This window comes from Bombina bombina, chromosome 7 (assembly GCF_027579735.1).
Source record: "Bombina bombina isolate aBomBom1 chromosome 7, aBomBom1.pri, whole genome shotgun sequence".
Lineage (NCBI taxonomy): Eukaryota > Metazoa > Chordata > Amphibia > Anura > Bombinatoridae > Bombina > Bombina bombina.
Window position 1 is genome coordinate 97,761,896 of NC_069505.1, and position 20,533 is coordinate 97,782,428.

General features: G+C 40.8%; 1 protein-coding gene across 1 annotated transcript in view; it reads left to right on the top strand.

Annotated features, from left to right (window-relative positions):
• Nucleotides 1-20,533, top strand: part of CHID1 (chitinase domain containing 1) — a 1,450,539-nt gene that overhangs the window by 552,993 nt on the left and 877,013 nt on the right. The window lies entirely within an intron of this gene.

The following is a 20,533-nucleotide window of genomic DNA, read 5'->3' on the forward strand; positions in this document are numbered from 1 at the left end:
ACAGTTAGACAGGGAGCCAGATAAGGGTAAATATACGTATGATCCTTTCACACACTCACTGTAACTATATGGCTCTGCAGGCAAGTGTCATAAAATTCACTTGACACAGCAAGTTCCCTCTCTCACTCTGCCGCTCTGCTTCAAGACAGTTGTTAGTGAACACAGCCTACAGTGCCGCACCCCCTCTACCCGCGAGGCATTCTGGGGCATGTAGTTAAAGTTGAATATGGCCTAGAAATAACCCAGCCACACGGGGCTAAATGTAGATGCGTCTTCTAACTACTTGTTGCGGTCAGTGAGGCACGGGGGGAGGACACTTAGAGGGATACAAATCTGGCTGCCAGGGGTTGATTTTGCGGTGGATAGGGGTCAATTTAATTTCAAATAGAACATGCAATTTTCGGCCGGTTTTCCCCTCTTTCGGCCGAAATGGGATAGGCCCATTTTCGGCCGAAATTTTCGGTGGCCGAAATTTCGGTGCATCCCTACATTATACAACGCAAAATCCGCGAGCTTGGTTTCCATGAAATTTTTAAACTTAGAATCCGAGGATAAAAATTTAGGTAAAAAAAAGCGAGAGTTCGTATATGGAGAAATAGACGATAAAAGCTCAAAACATATTGGAGCATGATCAGAGATCGCGATGGGCAAAATTTGAGCCGATATCTTATTCTTACATAGTCTTTTATCTTTCAAAAATAGGTCAATCCGAGACAATGATTTATGCGCTTTTGACAGAAAAGTAAACTCACGCGAGTACGGATTCTGAGATCTCCAGATATCCCTTACTTTTAAATTGGAAAAATCCTAGAAAACAATTTTGCCTCACGGTTATCTCTTTTAGTTTTTTTAGATAGCGTCTGCTGTCTCATTCTATCAATTGGATATTGTGGAGCCATATTAAAATCGCCAGCCAATATCAACAGACCCTCTGCACATGCCATGAGCCTCGCCTGTAGTGAGTCCCAAAACGACAAATCAAAAACATTTGGAGCATAAACGTTACATAAGGTATACAGAATATTAGCAATCTTGATTTTCAGTATGATATATCTCCCTTCTTCATCTGACTCACTCTGGATTATCTCATAGTTAAATTTTTTACCCAGGAGAATGGCAACTCCGCCTTTTCGCCTACAACTAGAAGAGAAAAAAACCTCCCTAACTCAGGAGGATTTAAGTTTAAGAATTTCTTGAGTCTTCAGGTGTGTTTCTTGTAAGAAAGCAATAGAAGTGCCTATTTTCTTAAGATATGAAATTATCATTTTTCTTTTAATAGGAGATGTAAGGCCTCCTATATTCCAGGAGGTAAATTTAATCCCAGTCATATTACAAAATATCTAGATCTCGAGAGGAAGGATAGTGATGGAGAAAGAAAAAAAAAAAGAGGGGAAGGGAACAGAAAAGACAAAATACAATACATAAATCAGATGGCTAGACCACCTAGGCCATCTGTTACCCTAATCTGAAAGGACCCCATCATGTGGGCAGAGTAATGGGTCTATTCTTAACTTTACTAGTAAGAGCTAATTATCTTAAGAACCCAACTACTCAGATGTGCAGTTTTTGATAAAAAAAAAGCTTCTGCCGCAGAGGCAGTATAAAGAAGTATGAGGTATTGTCAAACAATAATCGAAGCCTAGCGGGATATACAATCGTTGTCCGCAATCCCTGCTGTATGAATTTAGTGCATACTGGAGCTAGCTCCCTTCTTTTTGAAGCAGTATCAATTGCATAGTCCTGGAATAACAATATTTTTGTTCCTTTAATAAATATGGGCTGGTTTTTACGAAAAGCTTGTAAAAAGGCAATTTTATCTTGGTAGTTCAAAAATTTCGCTATGATTGGTCTTGGCCTCATATTTTGTGAAGGAGATGCAAGTCCTAGCCTATGTACCCGCTCTATGACAATATCTGAGTGAGTTTCAGTTATCTTAAGTAGGGCTGGGAGTGTCTGTGTAATTAGTTTATTTAAATCCTCATATTGCTTTCCCTCAGGAACCCCTATTACTTTTAAATTTTTTCGCCTCGCACGATTTTCCAAGTCTTCTACCTTATTCTGTAATTTAAGGAGGGCAGAGGAAGTAACTTCTAATTTGGTATTTTGTGCTAAGGTAAGATCTTCAAGATCAGATACTCTCTGTTCTATTTCAGAGAATCTTTCCGAAAATTGTTTCACCTCTGTAGCTAATTGTGCAATATCATCTTTAATCTCTAGTCTTAGAGAGTCAAATTTAGGTGCCAAAGCCGTAAAAATATTTAAAACTAGGGACTGTAAATCAATAGGCTCTTGTGAGTTTAAAGAGTCACGAGCAGCCAGCTGTACCTCACCAACAGCCTCTGTGAACCCTTTCTGTCTTTTATCCCTTTGTCTAGCCGACAAGGCTGATGGTGAACTTTTAGACTGTGAAGATAAAAATTTATCCATATGCCTGTGAGAGTGTAAAAGAATAAGAGGAAACTAATCTGTTCCAAAAGTGATAAATGGGGAAGAGAACCCCAAAAGGAAGGGAAAGGGTGTGTGGGGGTAGTGAGAATTTTTTTTTTTTCTTTTTTTTTTTTCTTTAATATAATTAATAGCCAAAAAAAACAATGTGCACTGAGTGAGACAGAATCAGTCATATCGGCGACAAAAGAGAATATAAAGTTGCAAGAAAAAAAGATAAGAAATAAAGTTCCTGTTATTAGATTGACAGCTTTATCTTACTTTAACTTTTTATTGTCCATCGTTGCCCTCCCCTTATTCCTACCTTAAATGTATATAAGATAGAGAAAAAAAGATTTATAACCTACTAGGTCAATACTAATTTTGCATAGACAACCAGTTTTTACCATCAACATCCTAGGCACATTTTCAAGCACCTTTAAATAACCCTGTATGAGTACAGACAATTACCTTGAAAAATAAAATAAAAAAACCCATATTAATAACAATACATTCAATTCCTGTAGTATTGTGGTGCATTATTACACATTTTACAAAAAAAATGGGCTTTAGTTCTAGTGACACTTGACCAGTGGCTTCTGACCTAACCCAGCCAGATATTATTTTAACCAGAGGCTGTCTAGCAGGGTATTCTCATTCAATACACTAAAAAAGAGAAAGAAATAATATATTATAAGCCAAGATTTTAGCTTTCAATATCTTATAGAAAGTGTAACACCTGGATGTAACAAAATAAACTTAGCTAATATGTAGAGTATTGTGGTACGTTATTACACATTTTACAAGAAAAAAAAAACATGGGCTTTAGTTCTAGCGACACTTGACCAGTGGCTTCTGACCTAACCCAGCCAGATATTATTTTAACCAGAGGCTGTCTAACAGGGTATTATCATTCAATACCATAGAAAAGAGAAAGAAACAATATATTTTAAGCCAAGATTTTAGCTTTCAATATCTTATAGAAAGTGTAAAACCTGGATGTAACAAAATAAACTTAGCTAATCTGTATACAACAGGTGTGATATCTTTCTTCCCTTTATAAAAATTAGCTAGGGTAAAGATAGCTTTTCATAGCTTTGGAAATTTAAACATTTTTACCCCTGTTACCCAATTTTAGTAGCCCAGCTAGTCCTGCTTATTTGAATCCGGTCCTGTAGAAATAAACATAAGAGCCAGAAGAAATAAAAGTTTATGTAATGTAGATGTGGACCCCTGAGCCCTGTCCTCATTAATCTTCGGTCATCTATTGTAGCTTACGCTCTGTATATCTCAGGCATGGATAATAAGGCAAACAGGAAGGGGGCACATCAAATAAAACGATCAAAGTTCAGACGATAACCGTCCAGTAATGAACTTGGTCATTCCGGGTAGGGGCAGAGAGAAAGAGGAAAACAAGTGTAGGTATTGCCGCAAGTGATCTACATTACCCGTCCTGTGTGTCCAGAATTTAGCCGCCAGTTAGAGAGCCTCTGCTACCAGCAGCCCCCCATCACGCAGCACCGGTGGGAGGGGGAGCGCTTCTCCAAGCCAAGGAAAGCAGCGAAGCCGGAATAAATAGAGGCACTCTGTGCACCAGGGGCTACGTTACAAAAACCCCATATGATATGAGGGCAGCCCCAGGGAATGTTGACAGCCTTAACCCCTCTCACAACAACAGAGGGGAAGCGGAGCAATTCAGTGAGCACAGCCTTTTCCCAGGGACGCTGCTCTCCTTCCGCAGCCCACAGGAAGATGAAACAGATCCGGGCAACACAGGAAAAACAGGTAGCAATTCACTGTTCAGATATTAAGCCATAATGCGAAACCGGTAGCCTCCACCTTCCATCTCTGAAAGACCAGAAGAAGAAGTTCCAGGGTGCTGGGCAGTTAATATGCAAACTGCTTTATTTTAGGAGGTATTTATCCCAGCAAAAGACCTCCTTTTAGTGTAAGCGCTAGATAGTAGCAGCAAAGTTATTTATGGAGATATTTAAATTTAGCACTAGATTTGGATCCTTTTCAGAACTGCTTCACACAGCTATAGTGCAATGTTGAGGCACTATGGAGCTTCCAGCAGCGATGAATATCGGCAATACAAGCCGCCCTCAGCTAGAGGGTTTAGGCGTGGTCCTCGCCAATAGCTTGTAGGCAGGAGAGATCAGAACAAGTGAAGCACCTGGTCACACACCTGTGCTCCTCCTCCGGAAGCTCTAGAACATACAATTTTTGAAGCCATGTAATTTTAAACAACTTTCCAATTTACTTTTATTACCAAGTTTGCTTTGTTCTCTTGGTATTCTTAGTTGAAAGCTTAACCTAGGAGGTTCATATGCTAATTTCTTAGACCTTAAAGGCCGCCTCTAATCTGAAAGCATTTTGACAGTTTTTCGCCACTAGAGGGCGTTAGTTCATGTGTTTCATATAGATAACAATGCGCTCAGGCACATGAAGCTCCTAGGAGTCAGCACTGATTGGCTAAAAATGCAAGTCTGTCAAAAGAACTGAAATAAGGGGGCAGTTTGCAGAGGCATAGATACAAGGTAATCACAGAGGTAAAAAGTATATTATTATAACTGTTGGTCACAGCCAATAATGAGTTAGTGTTTAACTACAAGGGAGCTTCCGTCTGGGGGTGGAGCCAACAGGTAGCACGCAGGTAGCTGTCTGCAACATTCACCGCTCCCGTATTGAGAATCTTTTACTCTCCAGCATGCTGTAGTGTACCTTGCCCTAAAGTGTTTTTAGGCCGGTAAAGGATCCTTGGATCAATGATCGGAAGCTCCACAGTGGCAATAATATGCTATGTTGCTATAGCACTTTTTTTTTTTTTTATGAAGACCCCAGTACACTGACTGATCTAACTGTATATAACAGCCTCTAAAACTGCAGGTAAACCTGGTTTACAACAAAAAACACTAACCGGATTGAAAGGTTAGTAAATGGACCCAGGAAGGTTTACTCTAAATAGAAGAAGGGAAGCCAGTGCTGAGTGTTTTTTTTGCGGAGGAGTGTGAACGGAATCCTGAGACTGTGGGAGCAAAGGTTTTGAGAGGAAAGAAACTTTTCTGTGCAGCGCGGGAGTGAAGGCTTGGGCTCACTTCACGCCCTTATGTTGCTATAGTACCCTTTTACTTTTTTTAAGACCCCAGCACACACGGACTGATCTTACAGCATATAACTAGCCCCTAAAACGACAGGTAAATTGGGTTTGCAATAAAAAGCACTAACCAAATTGGAAGGTTAGTAGAACGGACTCGGAAACTCTGCAAGTTTACCCAGAAATAGATGATGGGGAGCCGGTGATAAGCAGGTTCTTGCTGGAAAGTGTGAGTGGAGCCCTGAGGTTGTGGGAATAAAGGTTCAGAGTAGAAAGAATTCTACCTGTGCAGTATATGGTGAGGGCTTTGGCTGGTTTTGCGAGCCTCCAGTGAGCTGGGGCTATTCTTGTGGGTGTGTGCTGGTAGTGATAGCTTGGACCTATCCTGAGAGGTAATCCCCACACACCTCTTGCTGTATAAGAAGATAGTAATACTCCTTGCATCGTATGTGACTGGATGGATATCTATAGTCTACGGTCCAACGCAGAAGTTAAGTTTTGTGCTAGGTGACTGCTGGGTGGTGTGTCGGGTCCTTATGCCTGTGGGTGTTGGAGGAGAACGAAAAGCCGGACCCTCCCTTGATATTACAAAAATACCCAGATAACGTTTGCCATCACATGGGCAGAGAAGGTGTTATGGGTGTTGTTGGAGACGGCTTAGATGCCTGCATTTTCGGATCTGACTGGTCAAATGGAAGCTGTGGAGACGGCTTAAAGATCTGCATCATAGTACGCTGAAGGGGTCCGGTTTGGTACGGTAAGTCTGAGCCCTTAACTTTCTTACGAAACTTGAAGTGGCAGTGTTGGTCGATTAAGACTGTGGTTCACAGCTGATAGAGTGAGGCATAACGTTGCACCTATAGCCTCTGAAGTCTTCGGCTCACAGAACATTTAATGGACGCTAGCACATATAGAGAGATGATGGTTGACTGTATATAAGACAAAGATAACTGTTACTTGAGGATTTGTGATACTCAGAAAAATATCTTCTAAAAATTAGAGATAGCTGAAGTACAAAATTTATAAGGAGCTTTTGTTGTTGCACAATTGATTTATTCTTGCCTACAACCTGTTAGGCCCAGGTGTGAATTGGGCCCACCTTTAGAACTGAATGTGCTAGAGAGTGTTGCATAGAAGTTTTTATTGAATTTCTACTGCTAGGCTGACTTTTTGGGGTAAAACAGTAGGACCATATAAAATTTGAACCTATGCCTATTAGTATCTAAGGTTAGATAGGAAGGTAATATCTATTCAAAGCAATATTTAAAGTTGGTATTGTGAAGACAATATCTGTTGGTGATTGCTTTTAGTAGGTTGCTGCAATTTAAATCCTTGATACAGCCTGTACCCCTTCCAGATATTATTTAATTAGGAACTTTAAAGAACACGGTAGTTCACGTAGTTAGTTATATATTTGCACAATATTTTTATTATTATATTATTATTTTTTTGGCACTGTTTGGCACGTATAGATTGAACTGTTTAGTATTAATGCACATGTACCTAATATAGGTTATAACATGCAATCTTTGTGGTTATTAGGTAATTTAAAGTAACTTCCCCCCCACATATAAGATTTACGTAGGTGAATGGATAGGTTTATTTAACATCAAAAAGTTCCTCTCCAAATATGCCGCCTAAAAGGGACAAGAAGGGCAGTATAAAGAATGTAGATTCTAGCCTAGTGTCAGGGTGCCAAGAATCAGACTGAGACGAGAAGTGCAAAAATAATCACACCTTTATTAATAGCAAAAAAATTATAAAAAGTCCACAAGTCAAATAACAAGCCAGGAGTCAAAACCAGAGCTGGCAGTCAGACGAGCCGAGTCAGGAGCCAAAGCGAATAGTCAGACGAGCCGGAATCGGGAACAAGGAAAACAGAGCCAGGAACAAGCCAGGGATCAGGAACCAGGAAGGACGTCAGGCAGCCAGGTAATACACAGGAACTCTCACAAACAAGTCTGAGAAAACGCAAAGGCAAAGCATACTGAACAGAGGCCCTTTAAATAATAAGTGATGACATCACAATTCTGAGACTGCATTCTGTCTCACATGGATGATGCACACAAGTCTGGCCATAAAAGGAAGTGCAGGAAGTGAGCAGCATCCCCCACAATGCACCATAGTCAGGAAGAGAGGTGAGTAAAATGGCTGCCAGCAACACATGGCAAACACAACAGGGAAAAACCCTGACAGTACCCTCCCCTCAACGACCCCTCCCCCGCGGGAGGACAAAAGGCTTATTGGGGAAACGGGCATGGAAGGCACGGAGCAGAGCGGGAGTATGAACATCAGAGGAGGGAACCCAAGAACGCTCCTCTGGACCGTAGCCCCTCCAGTGAACCAAATACTGTACTCGGCCCCTGGACATACGAGAGTAAGTAATGCTGCTGACCTCATACTCCTCATGGTGGTCAACAAAGATAGGACGGGGACGAGGCAACACAGTGGTAAACTGATTACAAACCAATGGTTTCAAGAGGGAGACAGGAAAAACATTGGAGATGCGCATAGCAGGAGGAAGGTCAAAAGCGTAGGCCACAGGATTAACCCGTCTGAGTATTCGAAAAGGACCAACGTAACGGGGAGCCAATTTATTGGAAGGCACACGAAGGTTCAAGTTGTGGGAGGACAGCCAAACTCTCTCACCAACCTGGTAGGAAGGTGCGGGCAGACGCCTACGATCAGCCTGGAACGTTTGGCGCTGCATAGAACTATGAAGGCAATCCTGAATCTGCACCCACGTGGAACGGAGTTGCCGGAGATGCTCCTCCAAAGCCGGAATACCCTGAGACTTGAATGAATCGGGCAACAAGGATGGTTGAAACCCATAATTCGCCATGAACGGGGATAACTTGGAGGAAGCATTAATAGCACTATTACGAGCAAACTCTGCCCAAGGTAACAGTTCAGACCAATTATTGTGGTGATCTGAGACATAGCAACGGAGGAACTGTTCCAAAGCTTGATTAGACCGTTCCGCAGCCCCGTTGGATTGAGGGTGATATGCCGAGGAGAAGGAAAGCTGGATCCCCATTTGAGCACAAAAGGAACGCCAAAATCTGGAGACAAACTGGCTACCCCGGTCCGACACTATCTCCTTGGGTAACCCATGTAAACGGAAGACCTCCCGGGCAAAAATTGAAGCAAGCTCCTGAGCCGTAGGCAGCTTCATCAAGGGAATGCAATGTGACATTTTAAAATAACGGTCAACCACCATAAGAATAACAGTATTGACATTGGAAACAGGGAGCTCGACAATAAAGTCCATGGAAAGATGTGTCCAAGGATGCTCACCATTAGCAATAGGTTGATGAAGACCACAGGAAGACGTTGAGGAGTCTTATTCTGTGCACAAACTGAGCAGGAGGCAACATACACAGCAACATCAGAATGAAGACCTGGCCACCAGAATAGTCGAGTGACAGACCAAATCATTTGGTTCTTGCCTGGGTGACCTGCGGCTTTATGATAGTGGTAAGTGTGCAAAAGTTTAGTTCGAAGATTCTTAGGAACAAAACACTTACCAGTAGGTTTCTCAGGAGGTGCATTGGTTTGTGCAGCCAGGATCTCCTCCCCCAAGGGAGAAGTCAAATTAGTATATATGGTAGCCAAAATATGGTCAGGAGGTATAACAGGAGTAGGTACAGACTCCTCCTTAGACCGAGGCGAAAATTGTTGAGAGAGGGCATCAGCCCTAACATTCTTACTACCAGGCAGGTAGGAGACCACATAATTAAACCGAGACAAAAATAGCGCCCATCTGGCCTGTCGGGGCGACAAATGTTTTGCTTCAGATAGATAAGTTAAATTATTGTGGTCAGTAAGAATGAGCACTGGCACGCTAGTACCCTCGAGAAGATGCCTCCATTCCTTAAGTGCCATTATGGCCAGTAATTCCCTGTCGCCAATTTCATAATTGCACTCTGCTGGAGACAATTTCTTAGAGAAGAAAACACAGGGATGCAAGGAACCGTCAGGCGTGGGACGTTGAGACAAGAGGGCACCTACTCCAGTCTCAGACGCATCGACCTCAAGAACGAAAGGCAGGACAGGGTTAGGATGAGCCAGAACTGGAGCGGCAGCAAAGGCAGTCTTAAGACTATCAAAAGCCTTAATGTCAGTAGGTGACCAATGGAGTGGATCATTCTCTTTACGGGTCATGTCTGTGATAGGTTTGACCAAGGAAGAAAAGTTTTTAATAAACTTTCTATAGTAATTGGTGAACCCAAAAAAACGTTGAATAGACCGAAGACCAACTGGGCGAGGCCACTGCAGAACTGCAGATAACTTATCAGGATCCATGGAGAACCCTGCAACGGAGATAACATAACCTAGGAAGGTTACTTGAGTCTGATGGAACTCACATTTCTCGAGTTTACAAAACAGGCCGTTCTCACGTAGTCTCTGAAGAACCCGTGTAACATCAGAACAATGAGCCTCAAGTGTGGGTGAGTGTATGACACACTGTTGCAACATATCTCGTAGGACATCATTAATAAATTCCTGAAAAACAGCAGGAGCATTACATAGGCCAAAGGGCGTTACAAGATACTCATAATGCCCGCTCCTGGTGTTAAATGCTGTTTTCCATTCGTGGCCCTCCTTAATCCTAACGAGACTGTATGCTCCTCTCAAATCAAGTTTTGTAAAGACCGTAGCTCCCTTGAGGCGGTCAAAGAGTTCCGTAATAAGCGGAATAGGGTAAGTATTCTTAATGGTACGACGATTAAGACCCCTATAATCAATACATGGTCTTAACTCGCCACCCTTTTTCTTCACAAAAAAGAAGCCAGCCCCTGCAGGAGAGCAGGATTTGCGGATGATCCTCCGCGACAGAGCATTGGCAACATACTCCTCCATAGCACAATTCTCTGCAACAGACAGAGGGTACACCCGGCACTGACGAGGAATGTCTCCGCGTTGCAGGTCTTTGGCACAATTGTAAGACCCGTGAGGAGGCAACGTACCGGCACACACCTTGTCAAACACATCTAGGAATTCTCGGTACTCCTCTGGCAATTGAGATTCTGAAGAAGTGCACAAGACTTTAACTGGTTTCCGAAGACAAGTGGAAATACATTGCGGGGACCACGACAAAATTTCGGACCTGCGCCAGTCGAGACTGGGATTGTGCTTTTGGAGCCAGGGATAACCCAGAACAACCGGAAAATGCGGAGAGTTTATCACCTGGAATTGGAGGGTTTCAAAATGGAGAGCCCCAACAGCCATGGACAACAGAGCAGTTTCGTGAGTAACGAGTGCGGGCTGAAGAGGCCTGCCATCAATGGCCTCAATTGCAAGCGGTACGGACCGAGGCAAAACAGGAATGGAGTGCTTTGATACAAAAGCACTGTCAATGAAATAGCCCGCAGCACCGAAGTCAACAAGAGCCTGAGTGACTATGGAGGAGTCCACCCAGGAAAGGACAACCGTGACCAAAGGTTTCTCCTGAAGCGGTTCCGGGGACGAGGATAAACCACCCAAGGTCTGCCCCCGACAGGACCTTAGGTGTGAGCGTTTCCCGGCCGTGTAGGACAAGACTTCAAAAGGTGGCTCTGTAACCCACAATAGAGGCAAAGCCCCTCCCTCCTCCTAAAGGCCCTCTACGCCGCGGAAAGACGCGTGAATCCCAGCGGCATCGGCTTAGCAGTACCTGGTGACTCGGGACCAGGAGGCATGGGAGGAGAGGGAGGCATGGGTGGGAACGAACACGTAGGAGACAACGGAACAGGAGGCTTCCGCAAGTGCTCCTTGAAAGAGGGCCTCTCTCTGAGTCTGATGTCAATTAGGATCAAAAAAGACACCAATGCCTCGAGATCCTCTGGTATATCTCTGGCAGCAACTGTCTTTAATCGCATCAGAGAGCCCATGAAAGAAGGCGGCAACAAGGGCTTCATTGTTCCAACCTACCTCGGCAGCAAGCGTACAAAACTCAATAGCATAATGAGCAACAGATCTTGTACCTTGCTGAATGGACATGAGTCGTTTAGCAGCAGAGGAGGAGCGAGCCGGAACATCAAATACCCTTCGAAAGGAGGCCACAAATTCAGGGTAATTTGAAATCACAGGTTTATTAATCTCCCACAAGGGATTAGCCCAGGCAAGAGCTTTGTCAGAGAGTAACGAGATGAGAAATCCCACCTTAGCTCTGTCAGAGGGAAACGCCTGAGGTAACATCTCAAAGTAAATGCCCACCTGGTTCAAAAACCCTCAGCACTGAATAGGATCGCCTCCATATCGCTGAGGTAGAGGTACAGAACCGGACATGCTCCTGGTAGGCATAGGTGCAGCAGCGGAAACAGGAGCAGCCATAACTTGCGGAACACCTTGGTCCAAATGTGCAGTGCGAGTCAGCAGGTTTTGCAGGGCTAGTGCAAATTGATCCAAGCGGTGATCCTGTTCATCCATCCTGGAAACGATGGCAGGTAATGGTGGATTATTAGCACCATCAGGATTCATGGCCTTTGCGTAATGTCAGGGTGCCAGGAATCAGACTGAGACGAGAAGTGCAAAAATAATCACACCTTTATTAATAGCAAAAAAATAATAAAAAGTCCACAAGTCAAATAACAAGCCAGGAGTCAAAACCAGAGCTGGCAGTCAGACGAGCCGAGTCAGGAGCCAAAGTTAATAGTCAGACGAGCCGGAACAAGGAAAACAGCAGAGTCCGGAACAAGCCAGGGTTCAGGAACCAGGAAGAACGTCAGGCAGCCAGGTAATACACAGGAACTCTCACAAACAGGTCTGAGAAAACGCAAAGGCAAAGCATACTGAACAGAGGCCCTTTAAATAATTAGTGATGACATCACAATTCTGAGACTGCATTCTGTCTCACATGGATGATGCACACAAGTCTGGCCATAAAAGGAAGTGCAGGAAGTGAGCAGCATCCCCCACAATGCACCATAGTCAGGAAGAGAGGTGAGTAAAATGGCTGCCAGCAGCACATGGCAAACACAACAGGGAAAAACCCTGACACCTGGATACTTCAAATGAATGAAGATTATCTGGCATTGGTTTTAATGACATGGCACAGCTGGCTGCTGAGGTGGCTAAAGTAATTACACCTCACTTAGATGAGGTTAAAATGGAGATCAAAGCAGAAATCTATAGTTTAACAGGTGAAATACGACAGTTTAATGCGAGAATGGAGGCAGTGGAGACAAGGGTGTCTGATTTGGAGGACAGATTAAATAGTAATGATCCTATTTTGGATAAACAAGGCAACGCTATCTCTCTATTGCAGGCGAGAATTAAAGACCTTGAGGATAGGTCAAGGCGCAATAATTTGAAGGTTATTGGCCTACCAGAGTCAGTCCGCCGGCAGGAGTTGATGGCTTTGTTACAATTTCTCTGCCTCGGGCACTCTTGATCCCACCCCCTCCTGTGGCCTTTCAAATAGAAAGAGTACATCGAATTGGGTACTTAAGAGAGAATAATAGCATAGAAGCGACACCGAGACCTATTATTTTTAAATTTGTTAATTTTCAAGACAAACTGTTATATTTAAAACATTATAGGAAGCTAATTTGCTTCTTTTAGATACACATAAGATCTTGATCTTACAAGATTTTTCCGCTGAGACACTTGCCAAAAGAATAGAGATGTCACCTTTTTTTCTAAATTTATGAAAGCAGAATATGTTAGGTTGGTGTACCCTGCGAAACTCATAGTGGTTAAGGCAGGGATCTCGTATACACTAAACAATACTCAGGAGGCATGTTCTCTTTGTAAGGAATTAGATCTACCGTGAAGTTGAGACATACAATATTCAGTTTAGGTATTTCATTAAATTAAAGTTGGAATGTGGTTTTACATGTATTTTAATTTCAAGGGACTATGTTTTGGAAATTTTAAGGGGTGTTTTTTTTATGATTTATCTGAGGACCTACAGTTTAAGAGAAATATTAAAAATGTATAAATATTGTTATTATAGCATATTATTAAATATATATATTATGCTGTTGGTGTTTAAGTTTAGTCCCCCCTTTTTTGGGGGGTATATAGAAAGAAAAGAAGGGAAAGAAAAAAAGAGAAAGATAATTTTTTTTTTTGCTCCTTTCTTGTACCCTTTTGCTGCCCTCCCCCCTCTCATCTCGTCAAGTCTGAAGAATGGGTGCCCACATATCTGTCCCAAAAAAGTAATATATTCTACTGGGGAGATTTCCTCTTTGGTTATCTGTAATTTAATAAATGGCAACTCCCTTTAAAATAGCCTCCTGGAACGTAGGGGCATAAATTCTCCAATAAAGAGGAAATCTATAATTAAACATCTTGCCAAAGCAAAACCGGATATAGCCTTTTTACAGGAGATACATTTAAAAGCGACAGAAGTCTCTAAATTGCAGACTAATTGGGTTGGAGAGGTAGTGGCTGCCCCATATAATTCCCGTAAGAGGGTTGTGGCCATTCTTTTTAATAAAGCCTTAGACTATAAAATAGAGGCTTCTACGATAGATCGAGAAGGTCAATTCTAAATCGTAAAGATAACTTATAATATAAAACGATTTATTATTTGTAATATTTATGGTCCGAATAAGGTAGATAAATAATTTTGGAATAGTATGTCACTACGCTTACAAATGTTTATAGGACAGAACCTTATAGTGGGAGGCGATTTAAATTTAGTTGCAGATCCTATAATGGATAGGAGCAATAAAGAGTCGCAGTTCAAAGGTGACAGAAAGGTCCGCAGAAATTTTGTTCACAATTAGGATTAATGGATATTTGGCGCCTACAGAATCCTGATTTAAAATCATATACATGTATGTCGAAGGGCCACCAAGCATTGTCCAGGATCAATCTATATTTGATTGCGGAGCCTTTGATTGGATTAGAGTGGAGAGCAGAGATTGGAGAGATAATAATTTCAGACCATGCTACTATCATGCTGACCCTCAATCCAGCGAGTATGCAGTTATATACTAATCAATCTCTTTTTTCCCCCAAATATTTGTTGAATTACATTAAATTTCCAAAATTGGCTGATTAATCAATGGAGGGAATTACAATAGTTCATATATAAATAGGCCAGATATATTTTGGGAAGCAGCTAAAGCTGTTTTAAGAGGGGAAAATCAAGGCTTATATATGTCAGCTCAAAAAGAAATCTAGACAACGTGAGATACAAATGTCTAACCAGGTTAGAAATTCCTATAGAGCATATTTAGGGGATCGCTCAAATTTGAATTGGAATAAGTATATAAACGCTAAAAAAGTTTGAGATATAGTTCTGAAACAAAAAAACACACAAGAACTACAAAGACAAAAGGCAGTCTATGGGGGCTTTGGAGGTAGGTCTGCAAAGTTCTTAGCTAGAATAACGAAAGCAGTCAATAGGAATAGTATAACAGCCATTAGGAGTGGTTTCGAGAGAGTAACAAATAACATGGATATTAGTAGAGTGTTCTTGGAATATTTTAGAGATTTGTATAGGTTTGAGGAATGCGAAATAGATAAGGAGAAATTTAGAATCTCTGTAGAAGTTTTAGCAGAAATTAATACTCCTATATCAGAAGAAGAGATTCTGGGAGCAATTAAAGAGGCTAAGACTAATAAGGCCGCTGGACCAGATTGTTTACCTATTGAATTTTACAGGATCCTCCAAGAACATATTGTACCATCTCTTGAGAAACTATTTAATTTTTATTGAGAATGAGTGTTCTCCTAATTTTGTGGCTGCTAATATTTCATTAATCCCTAAGAAAAATAAAGACTTAGAGTTGCCAGCTTCATATAGACCCATATCGGTTTTAAATACGGATTATAAACTATTATCCTCTATTTTGCAAATAGATTAAAGCAACACCTGGGTTCAATTATTCATGAAAACCAATCAAGTTTTATGCCTGGGAGGAATTTAGCTAAGATCATGCGAAAGGTAACAACATTATTAGATTTTTTCTAGAATACGTTCAGAGCAGGAAAACAGAGACACTACTGACTTAGCACTATTAACGGTTGATGCGGAAAAGGCATTTGACCGTATCTCAAGGAATCGCCTTTTTTTCTCGCTAGAGCAGTTTGGAGTAACTGGGCATCTGAATAAATTAATTCGCTTAATATACTCGGCTCCGATGTCAGCCTTGATCATTAATGGTGAAATCTTGCAACAATTAATATTACAAAGAGGTACTCGCCAAGGATGTCCCGTTTCACCTCTTTAGGTATGTTCTAAATTTCTTTGTAAAGGTAATAAACTGCGTATAGCGGTGACTCGATTTATGAATAGTAAAACAGTTGGAGGCCTTGCACTTCCGAATGTGCAGTTATATAGCTTAGCGGCACGTGGTAAGATTGCAATAGACTGGTTAACGGAACAAGAACAAATTGCTTCAATAGGACGGGAATCTTCATTAGTGACCCCTTTTCGATTAGATGCAATCTTACATTGTCCAATCACTTCTCTCTCAGGGCCTTTTCATATTATAACGTTTAGAAATATTATTATAGCATGGCAAGAGATATGTGGAAGGACGGGATGTTCCCCATATGTTTCTAAACTTCTCCCTATCATAGGTAATCCAATTTTTTTACCAGGATTATTGAATGGGGAATTCAGACAATGGGCTGCTAAAGGTCTAGAATATATCATACAAATGGTAGACTCAGATCTAAATCCACTTACTTTTAGTGACTTACGTGAGCAATTTGGACTCCCAAATCATGATTTTTATGCATTTTTACAGTTAAGACATTATTTATATGAATTAAAACTGAATTATGGATTGGACTGGTCTCTGCATGAATTACAAAGTAGAATTAATATTTATCAAAATGGTCTGTATTCTATTTCTCCTCTCTACTCCCTTCTTAATCAAGGGCCCTCGATAAAGCAAGCAGAGTATATACTATTGAAATGGACCCCTTTTTTCCCTATATAGATAGTCAAACAATAATGGATACTTTTAATTTAATAGAAAAAAGTTGGGTTTTGACGGCTTGGAGAGAATCACAAATTAAAATAGCTCTAATTACTTATTTGACGCCTGCGAGGCTCTCCAAGTGGTATAAGACAAACAATATCTGCTCTAGATGTAGTTCATCTTTTGCAGATCTTCTACACTGCTTTTGGACTTGTCCAAAAATTCGGCAATTTGGGGCCAAAGTAGTGTACTGGATGAATGTTAGCCTTAAACTGGACTACTCTATGCAGCCTTTGGATATCTTTTTTTTTTGGTTAAATTTCAAGGGGTGGTACGGAACTTTAAACTGATTAATATAATTATACTCCTTGGCAGAAATTTGATTTTAAAATCTTGGAAATCTAAAGAGGCACCCACCATGAAAGAACTTAAGAATGCGATAGTTTCACAATGTGTGTCTGAACAATATAATTTACAAAACACAACCGAGGAGTGAATAGCATTATTTTTTAAGCATTGGAAGGTCCTTATTTTATCTCTTCCACTGTCTGGGCAAATCACCATAATTAAACCATTTATGAAATCAATATATTCCCAAACGCAAGTCCTTGTTGGGCATCTACCCAATTTTTGGCTCTCCAGTAAGAATGAGGGAGAGGATGTGGAGAGATGAGGGAGAGGGAGGGGGTTCCAGTAATTCAGGGTTTTTTTTTTTTTGTATTTGTTGTTATTGTTTGTCTGATATTAGTTATATAACAAAATGTAAATAGGGAATTTGTAATCTGAAAAGAAATGAATTAGGTTTTTTCCTTTTGGTCTTTTTCTTTTCTAGCTAAGAGGGCCTGCGTGTCTCTCGATTTTGCTATTACTGATTTATGTAAATAACCTATATTGCAGTATGATAAATAAACTGTGATAGATAAACTGTTGGTTATGCAAAACTGGGGAATGGGTAATAAAGGGATCATCTACCTTTTTGAACAACACAAATTCTGGTGTTTACTGTCCCTTTAAGTACTGGCCGACAGTTTTTTATTTATTATTATTGTCCTTAGTGTAGGATTACCCCCTTACCTTTCCACCTCCCTGATCCCTCCCAAAATGCTTTCTAACCTTTTCCGTCTATCTAATTACCACCATCTTAGGTACTGGCAGCTGTCTGCCAGTACCCTGTTTTTCAAAATTTGGCAATTTTATTTAATTAAAAAAACCCACACATTTTCTAATTCCAATAACTAGTGGTAATATCACTCTTGGCCAGCAGGAGGAGGCAAAGAGCACCACAGCAAAGCTGTTAAGTGTCACTCCCCTACCCATAATCCCCAGTCATTCTCTTTGCCTCTGTCAATGGAGGAGGTGAAGTTTGGTGTCTGAAGAAATGAATTCCTTTTTTTGGGTACTTTTCCCTGCAAGGTTACTCTGTTCTTTCTTTTTTCTACAGGTCTCTTTAAGGAGTATGTGTCCTTTCACGCCTTGTGAGCTGTCTGCCTGCTGGATGGCTAGAATGCAGGTAAGTGCTTTTGTTTTCTAGGTGTTGGATACTTGCACTTCAGATTTCTTTCATGTAATTAGCAAGAGTCCATGAGCTAGTGACGTATGGGATATACATTCCTACCAGGAGGGGCAAAGTTTCCCAAACCTCAAAATGCCTATAAATACACCCCTCACCACACCCACAATTCAGTTTTACAAACTTTGCCTCCGATGGAGGTGGTGAAGTAAGTTTGTGCTAGATTCTACGTTGATATGCGCTCCGCAGCAAGTTGGAGCCCAGTTTTCCTCTCAGCGTGCAGTGAATGTCAGAGGGATGTGAGGAGAGTATTGCCTATTTGAATGCAGTGATCTCCTTCTAAGGGGTCTATTTCATAGGTTCTCTGTTATCGGTCGTAGAGATTCATCTCTTACCTCCCTTTTCAGATCGACGATATACTCTTATATATACCATTACCTCTGCTGATTCTCGTTTCAGTACTGGTTTGGCTATCTGCTATATGTAGATGAGTGTCCTGGGGTAAGTAAGTCTTATTTTCTGTGACACTCCTAGCTATGGTTGGGCACTTTGTTTATAAAGTTCTAAATATATGTATTCAAACATTTATTTGCCTTGACTCAGAATGTTCAACTTTCCTTATTTTCAGACAGTCAGTTTCATATTTGGGATAATGCATTTTAATTTAACATTTTTCTTACCTTAAAATTTGACTTTTTCCCTGTGGGCTGTTAGGCTCGCGGGGGGCTGAAAATGCTTCATTTTATTGCGTCATTCTTGGCGCGGACTTTTTTGGCGCAAAAATTCTATTTCCGTTTCCGGCGTCATACGTGTCGCCGGAAGTTGCGTCATTTTTTGACGTTATTTTGCGCCAAAAATGTCGGCGTTCCGGATGTGGCGTCATTTTTGGCGCCAAAAAGCATTTAGGCGCCAAATAATGTGGGCGTCTTATTTGGCGCGAAAAAATATGGGCGTCACTTTTGTCTCCACATTATTTAAGTCTCATTTTTTATTGCTTCTGGTTGCTAGAAGCTTGTTCTTTGGCATTTTTTCCCATTCCTGAAACTGTCATTTAAGGAATTCGATCAATTTTGCTTTATATATATGTTGTTTTTTCTCTTACATATTGCAAGATGTCTCACGTTGCATCTGAGTCAGAAGATACTACAGGAAAATCGCTGTCAAGTGCTGAATCTACCAAAGCTAAGTGTATCTGCTGTAAACTTTTGGTAGCTATTCCTCCAGCTGTTGTTTGTATTGATTGTCATGACAAACTTGTTAAAGCAGATAATATTTCCTTTAGTAAAGTACCATTGCCTGTTGCAGTTCCTTCAACATCTAAGGTGCAGAATGTTCCTGATAATATAAGAGATTTTGTTTCTGAATCCATAAAGAAGGCTATGTCTGTTATTTCTCCTTCTAGTAAACGTAAAAAATCTTTTAAAACTTCTCTCCCTACAGATGAATTTTTAAATGAACATCATCATTCTGATTGTGATGATTCCTCTGGTTCAGAGGATTCTGTCTCAGAGGTTGATGCTGATAAATCTTCATATTTATTTAAAATGGAATTTATTTGTTCTTTACTTAAAGAAGTACTAATTGCTTTAGAAATAGAGGATTCTGGTCCTCTTGATACTAATTCTAAACGTTTAGATAAGGTATTTAAAGCTCCTGTGGTTATTCCAGAAGTTTTTCCTATTCCTAATGCTATTTCTGCAGTAATTTCCAAAGAATGGGATAATTTGGGTAATTCATTTACTCCTTCTAAACATTTTAAGCAATTATATCCTGTGCCGTCTGACAGATTAGAATTTTGGGACAAGATCCCTAAAGTTGATGGGGCTATTTCTACCCTTGCTAAACGTACTACTATTCCTACGTCAGATGGTACTTCGTTTAAGGATCCTCTAGATAGGAAAATTGAATCCTTTCTAAGAAAAGCTTATCTGTGTTCAGGTAATCTTCTTAGACCTGCTATATCTTTGGCTGATGTTGCTGCAGCTTCAACTTTTTGGTTGGAAACTTTAGCGCAACAAGTAACACATCGTGATTCTCATGATATTATTATTCTTCTACAGCATGCTAATAATTTTATCTGTGATGCCATTTTTGATATTATCAGAGTTGATGTCAGGTTTATGTCTCTAGCTATTTTAGCTAGAAGAGCTTTATGGCTTAAAACTTGGAATGCTGATATGGCTTCTAAATCAACTTTACTTTCCATTTCTTTCCAGGGTAACAAATTGTTTGGTTCTCAGTTGGATTCCATTATTTCAACTGTTACTGGTGGGAAAGGAACTTTTTTACCACAGGATAAAAAATCTAAAGGTAAAAACAGGGCTAATAATCGTTTTCGTTCCTTTCGTTTCAACAAAGAACAAAAGCCTGATCCTTCATCCTCAGGAGCAGTTTCAGTTTGGAGACCATCTCCAGTCTGGAATAAATCCAAGCCAGCTAGAAAGGCAAAGCCTGCTTCTAAGTCCACATGAAGGTGCGGCCCTCATTCCAGCTCAGCTGGTAGGGGGCAGGTTACGTTTTTTCAAGGAAATTTGGATCAATTCTGTTCACAATCTTTGGATTCAGAGCATTGTTTCAGAAGGGTACAGAATTGGTTTCAAGTTGAGACCTCCTGCAAAGAGATTTTTTCTTTCC